Here is a 7,832-nt window from a genome sequence, read left to right on the forward strand (position 1 = left end):
TGGAAGATACAGCAAATGGGAGAACAAAAAATAACCTGGGAAAAATAAGATCTGAAGAAACCTGAAAAGAGATGGTATTATCAGAAGTGAGTCCAGATCTTTCCTAAGACAGCAGAAAAACTCCTACTACTTACTTTAGGATTAATATTTAAATAATAGATTCGAGAGAACTGAGAAACATAATAGTCAGAAATCCTCCTCTCGTTTTATAGGGTAAATAACACTTTAAAACAAAGAAATTAGATTTCAAACACGTTGCCTGTTGGTAGAACAAAAATACAAATGCAGGATCAATTCAGTTTATTAAAGAGGAATATCTCATTTAGAGGAGGAGTAGGTTTTGAACTTTGACTCCAGTACTGCTACCAGAATGAAATTCTGGTGTGCATACATTCAGGAAAGGTAGGTGCTGCTGGAGCACTGGGGATTTTTTATACATTCAGATCTGGCTCTAACTCTGCTTTTACTTCCAGCCATAGCCAAACTCTTGCTATGGGAGCATAACTACAATATGAGGAAGAAAAAAGCCATCAAAAGATGCCTAGATATCAGTGTATTCCCCATGAATACAGCTCTCAGACAAAGAACATGTGTGATAGTTTGCTTGTTTCTTTTGAAGGCACAAACATCCACCTAGAAAAGCAGAAGCTACATCTGAAACTTTGGGTTTTAAACCAGGTTTAAAAATGTATTTCCTACTGCAGCTGAGAAAAAACACTTACTTCTACCATGAAGACTACAAACTCCTGTCATCTCATTGTTATAATGATGGTGAAAGTAGGTAAGAGAAAACTGGGGCAAGTCATCACAAGACAGGCACAAATGCTGGGAGCCAGCTTCTCCTGGTCCCTAGTTCTGATCTTGTCACCTATGCCACAACTGCTGCTGCTCTAACACCTTCCACACAGCTTAATTTTGTTTTTTACTAAGCTAACAACCAAGAATGTTAACAAATATTAGTTGTACAGTTTGCTTTCCTGCTCCCAGTCTTCACCTGGAAACAGGCTAGCAAAACTGCTGATTTTTACAGGGAGCCAAGCAAGTAGGGTGGTAACAGGTTTTGACCACTTCTATCTTCCACAAAACTCTGCCTGCTGTTTGCTAAAACGGAAACCATACCTCCAGAACGATCTCTGAACTGCATGGTCAGAGGCTCTGGCTTTGTTTGTTCTTCCCCAGAGAATGACCTTGCTATCTAGCCTGAACCAGAACAGTCTTGGAAAGGCTCTTTTGCTCTCCTTTTTCTGTCTAATACCAATTGTTCCCTAACAAAGTTAGCATAATGCAAACCAATCTCTTAATGCATTAGACAGAGCTCTGCTAAGCAACACTCCTCCAGAAAATAACAAAAAAGGAAAAAGGTCAGCTTGTACATGGATATTTATGCCACTCAAACTGACATGCATTCTTGTAATCTGTGACCAAGCTTTTTCACTAATAACCCAATGAATAAAGATCTGAATGGTCCTATTTTTCCTACAGTGCTAGCCTGTTGTGTCAGGAAAGCTGCATCAACAGTTTCCCATCCTACTCTGTCTTGCTCTCAGCCTTTGAGGCAAGATCACGTATTTATTCCCCAATGACAAATGCTAAAAAAGATAGGACTAGGTCTACTGCCACCTGTTTCAGAGAAACAGACCAAAAAATAGAGAACGGGGTACTCCAGTCGGTAGTTCAAATCATGGTAAATCTTCTGAGTTGCTCTGTAGGACTGTTGTATGACCAGTAGAAACACAAAACATGTAGGTATGAACATGAAGTATTTTAACTTTTTGTGGATCATATTCTGAACACTACAAGAAGAGACTTACTATATTGTGGGGTTTTTTAATCTATAGGCTTAATATCAGCAACTGCAGATGTATGTGCTGGTTAACTGCACAGAAAACTTTCAAGAATTCACGGTTCAAATCCTCAACCGGCATAAACATGAGACAATCTCAAACAGAACAAATTTTGACCATTTACCTGGAGAAAGCAGGTAGAGTCCTAACTTTCTCAGATGAAGGACAATATGTCATATGTATAAAATGTGTAGGTTCTAACTCTAGCCCCTTTCACAGCAGGAGTCAACAAGAATAACCAGTCTAGTAGAAACGCGTTAGTGTTTGGTCAGTCATGGCCTCTGGACTTATTTCAGGATTTGATGTGTTGCCCCACCTAAGAGACCTATATAAACACCAGGGTTACTTAAACAAAGTGGTAGTCTGATTCCCTTTCTGCCCTGCTCCTGTCATCATCTTTGTGCTGGCACCAGTGCTCAAAGCCATGAAAAGACATTGACCACAGGATGCAGGGAAAAAAAAAAAATCACCAAGCAAAAAGAAGAAAATTCCATCTCAATTACTCATCCTGGGTTGGTGTACTCCAGCACCAGTAAGGAGGATGAAATGGTCAAGGAAAGAAAAACAGAACTGGCACCTGAAGGAAAATGAAACATGTCCATTACTAGCTCACCAGCAACTTTCAATTACTCTGGATTGGAATTCTGAAAAACCACACCCTAAGAAACACTGTGCATGTGTGGTGCAATGTATATGATAAGCACTAGCAGAGCTGATCACATTTGGCCACAGATGGATGACTTCAGGACCCATCTTCCTCCTGCTCTGTCTTTGTGGGTCTAACTCTGCCAGGGGAGCTCACTGGGGACACAGCAGGCTTGCAGAGATGAAGTCAAGGGAAGACTTGCTTTCTGAACTCTGCATGTTACACTTGATTAACACCACAAGGCATTGCATGATCAAGCCCAGAATCTGCAAAGAAGGTCCGCAAGTCACTGAGGCATCTTGCAGAATCACAGCAGACTGTTCACCCTCACACAGCCAGGGTGAGGTTCAGCCCAAGGAACGCTACCAAAAAGGCTGTTCCTGGAACAAAGGCCAAAATAATTTTACTGACCCTTATTTTTTAAACTCCTGGCATTTCATTTTCTGTCATTCAGCATTTCAGCAGGAGCCATTCTTATCTATACCATGATGGCAGACGTCAAACTTGGTGTCAGACCAAGTCACCACTCACACCAATAGCACTGAGCTACACTCCTTTTTTAAAACAAACTTAGCATTATAAAAAAGGTTTGCCAACAGCTGCCTGTGGCAAACCAATTTACAAACATGCCTCAGTCTCACTGGGTGAAGAAGTTTTCAACATACCTGCTTGCACTGCTATGCAGCTGTACTCAGGAGGCAATTTGGAATTGATATGCAAAAGATTACCTTGACTCCTGCAAATGCTAACATCTTCCACATAGCTGCAACTGAGGTGTTGTTTTTTTTCTCATAAATATTATACAGCTAAGTGTACTTCGGTAGCAACTTAATAGGGGAAAAGTTATTGTGAATGCCTGGGGCTAGCTGCTTATTAGTTTATAACCCCAGATGAGAGAAATCGTGATCTCTTGCAACCTAGAGGCCAGAAGGCATCTCAGAATACTTAGAGTAAGCATAAAGGCACCAATTTTTACTCTTTTTAAAGCTTGGCTTTCTCAATTTTAGAAGTTCAACTTAAATTCTACCATCCACCTACTGTGGTCCACACTACCAAACTTTAATCCACACTTTGTAAAGTCTTGACTTCCAGTTTTGATCACATGAGAAACAGTGCTGTGTGTCACAAAAGCATCAGACTCCTGCCCTTATTCGTTCAGACAATGCCACATACAGGCTGTACCACACCATTCTTACATACATTTGAATTCACATTCGCACTGTGGGCTGTGAAGACCCACCGACACGATTCCTATCTGTTACATTAGTAACACACTGCGTAGTCCCAGGTAGTACCCATTTAGCTTAATAGCCTGCAGGGGCATCACAGAATTACGCATTGATCCGCCTTACGGTAAAGTCTCAGCGCACGTTGCCATTCCCACTTGTTCGGGAGACAAGCTGTGCCACAAAGGACAAGCACAAAGAGCATTTGCACTGCGTGTTTACTACCCCCTTTCAAAACTGAGTGAGGTTGCTCAACCACAAAAGCCTTTCGACAGCAAGGCTGGCCATCTCTCGTTAATGGAACATCCCCACGATATGGCTGTTCCCTGCTCTACGAGCACCAACCCACTTCCAAAGGCGGCTCCAAAGTAAATTTTATTGTGTTAATCCATATGAGTAATTTTCAAGAAGTTCCGTTCCTCTTCAGGTTTCAATTTAACATGTTTATAATATGTAAGCACGTGTTTACGTTTCTCTGGCTTCACTAAACTCTGCTCCAACACGGTAAAGATCAACTTTGGTCCTCCAAGAAACTTACTTGTCCAACTGAAGATCTCCAAGCCCAAGAGCCGGGGAGCTCCTTTCTTATCTTTAAACGGACAAAAACACCGCTTAACGTCAACTTTTAATTTATAACTGGAGAATCTTTCACATTTTAAGTATCGGGGCAGTCACGGAGCTCCAGAACTAAGCAGCACTCGTTTTGTAACAGGCTGATGATGGGTTATAATGCAGCCGTCCAGACGTAACAACAGCCTGGCACGCAGAAGCAAGATTTGTTGCATGCAACTGAACCTCCTGCCCATCGCAAAAGCGGACGGATCGATCTTTTATTTTTACACTCATCCCCAGGCCCTTCCCTCCCCCCTCCCCCCACGACTGTACAGGATGCCCATGGGGGTGAAGGGGATGAAAACCTTCCCGTTATCTTCTCGCACCCACCAGGGCTGGAAGAGGCGGCGGGAAGGTGAGCGAGCCACCCTGCGCGAGCGCTGCCAAGCCGGAGTCGCCTCGCCCAGGATAAGCTATAATAAAATAATTATTGAAAAAATAAATAAATAAGCACACACACACACAAAAAGGACCCCCTCTGAGGCTGTTCCCAATCCCCTGCTACCCCGCAAGCCATCCTCCGAGCCGCGCTGGGCACCGCGAGTAGCATCACACGCCGGTAAACAAGACCAAACCCAACTAAAACAACGGAAAAAAAACCAAAACACACACACACACAAAAAACGAAACAGAAAACAAACCCCCAAATAAACTCCATTAAAAAAAAAACCAAACCAAAACAAAAACAAAACACAACAAACCAACACAAAACACTGCTTTCTCCTCTCAGCCTGACGCTGCCCGGACGCAGCGGGGACGCCTCCCGCCGGCAGCTGCCCGCCCGCCTGCCTGCCTACCTCTGCCACCGGCACCCGCCGTCCGCCCCGGGGGAACCGAGCCGAGCCGAGCCGAGCCGAGCCGAGCCGAGCCGAGCCACTGCCGCTCCGCCCCGTGCCCCCCGCCCCGCTCCGCTCCCGGCGCCGGCCCCGCTCCCGCTGCCCCGCACCGCGCCCCGCAGCGCCTCTTATAGGGCAGCGCGGAGCTGCTCGACACCCGCCCCTTCCACCCATGGGCCCGCCCAGCAGCCCTCTTCTCCCCCTTCCTCTGGCATCCTCTCTCTCCTCTGTCCCTTTTTCTTCTCCCTCTCTCCCCTTTTCCCTTTTCCTTCTCCCTCCTTTTCTCTCCCTTTTTTTTTCTTTTTTATTTTTCCTTTTCTCTCCGCGGGGGCTGCTCGCTGCGGGGCGGGGACACGGCGATTTGCATATGGGCGTGCACATTGCAGCCAAAAACAAGCTGCCGAGCTGTCTATGTCCGCCTCGCCCCCCCTCGGCGGGACACGGGTGACGTGGGTCAGGGAGCTGCCTTGCTTTTTTGTGGAACTCTGCACTCCCCGGTGCGTGAGCAGCATCCCAGCCCCCCGCATCCAGTGGAAGGAGTCCTGTAGGGAGGTGGAACTAGATGATGTTTAAAGTCCCTTCCTACCTAAACCTATTCTATCATTCTGTGATCTGGCTCCCACTCCTGACCCCGGCCAGCCCTTCCTGAGGAGCGTGGGCAGAAGGGCAAAAACCCGAGCTCCGAGTTAACTGCGAGGTCACTGCGGTCCCACAGCCCTCAGCTCCACCCCTGCTCCTCTGCCTGCATCTTGAGCACCAGGCCAGAGCAAGGAGGGCACATGTACCTCCTCAGCTGTCCAGGTACCAAGCACACCCAGGGGCCTGGCCTGGCAGGAATCAATCAAGAATAACCAACTTCAGCAGGACAAGCATTTGTCCTCCATGTCACTTGAGGTAAGGAAAAGGCAAAGAACTGTGAAAGCCAATGCTTTGATGCTTTCCCATAAATAAGGATGAATTCAGTCAAGTCATTTCTTGGAGAAACTGATAAACCATTCACAAACTCTGAAAAAAAAAAAAAACAAAACACAACTCAATTTATTTTTAAAGGCTCACAGTGCAAAACTTCACTTGCTCCAAACACAAACAATGTGTTTTAAGTGCCTGAGAAGTGGACTGTTACTGATCTTAGCAATTATTAAATTCTCAGATGGCTGAAGGTGTCACAGTTGCTTGTCCTGCCAAAAGGGCTCCTCCCCTACAAACATTACCCATCACGCAGCCTGTTCTGATTTCTTTGCTTGTACACAGCAGGAACACATAAAACACTGCAAGGTGATCTGTGAAAGGGTAGCTGTGCATCTTCAATGTGTAAAATGCTCTGTGAATGAAAACAAGTCATGCACAAAAGGCACACAGCTCTAAGTTACAGTTCCCTCTGCAGACATAACATGCTGCCATTGCTCTTCAGCACTGAATTGGCTGATGTTATCATGTGTGCTGTTAATGCTCTGCCTTATTTTGAACAATCTGAATGATTCATGGTTACTGAGAGAACTGTATCTTCACGTTTCCTAACTTGTAATTTCAAAGCTGAGCCTATGACCACTGTATTTCTTTGATTGGCAATAAAATACAAATACCTGGAAGCAAACTCCAGAGAGCTTGGACTGACTGTGATCAGAAATAATTCTATGGACTGGAGTCTCATAGATAGCAGTACATACTCAAATTAATAATGCAGACCCTTCTACACTGAATAAAAGCTGGCACTTCCATTTCAGCAGCAGCCCAAACTCCTTTCCTCAGTCACCATCTCCCAGAGAGGCTCAGGGCTAGACAAAATGAAAAGGCTCCAGTGTAGCAGCTACATAACTTCACAGACTTAAACCAGAATTATTCTTGCTGCACCTCCACCTGAAAATGAAATAAATAAATAAATAAAAAAATTAAACTGAAATAAAAACTGAGTCTTTAATGTACAAATGCAGCTGTGTGGTTTTCACCACATTTTTCACGCCAGAGCTTTTCCTCTTTACACGTTTCCAAGCATTTGTAAAATAAATAATTTCAGCATGTTCACTCAGAACACAGGGAGAAAGAGCACATTTAGTTTACTATCAGCAGAGTGTTAGGGCTCATGAGAGTTTGCAAGAGAGTGGGTAAACTGGATAGGATTTTCAAAAGAATTAGTGACCTGACATCAGGGAAAACCGTACTACATCAGTACCAAGGGTCTGAAAACTGTCCTGCTACTGGTGTCTCCAAAAGCCACGCTTCTCTAAGGAAAGCATGGGGTTTTTTTCAGTACCGTCAGAAGGCTGGCTTTTTTTAATGCTGGGAACTGGTACCTGTCCCAGCTGTTAAAGCATTAAAACAGCACTTTCCAATAAAGCAGCTAATACACAGCTGTTCATGAGAAGCAAATTGAGCATTTAATTTCATTTACTCTGTTAAAATACCTGTAGGGTGGTGGGAAAACATCCTTGTGCCCCACTGGATAGTATTTCTCCACTTTTGCATTCTCCTGGTTGAATGACACGGGTGTCAGCTCACTGAAAGACAAGTCCTGACAAATGAAGGATGACAAGAGGAGGGGGCATGGTTAGATCCAACAAACACAAAGTCAATAGTCATCTTGGGAATAGTTTCTAAGAATAACAGCCTCCTTCGCTGGCTACACTTATATTTGGGTGGCTTGAACTTTTAGTATGGATGAGCACATTTG

General features: G+C 44.6%; 1 protein-coding gene across 4 annotated transcripts in view; it reads right to left on the bottom strand.

The window, feature by feature from the left end:
* Nucleotides 1–5,218, bottom strand: part of ABCA1 (ATP binding cassette subfamily A member 1) — a 94,566-nt gene extending 89,348 nt beyond the window's left edge. For all 4 annotated transcript variants that reach the window (XM_051641919.1, XM_051641918.1, XM_051641917.1 and 1 more), the window contains exon 1: nucleotides 5,126–5,218. The gene's annotated coding sequence lies outside the window, so the exon portion shown is untranslated. The remainder of the gene's footprint in view (nucleotides 1–5,125) is intronic.
* Nucleotides 5,219–7,832: the final 2,614 nt, after the last annotated feature.

This window comes from Apus apus, chromosome Z (genome assembly GCF_020740795.1).
Source record: "Apus apus isolate bApuApu2 chromosome Z, bApuApu2.pri.cur, whole genome shotgun sequence".
Classification (NCBI taxonomy): Eukaryota; Metazoa; Chordata; class Aves; order Apodiformes; family Apodidae; genus Apus; species Apus apus.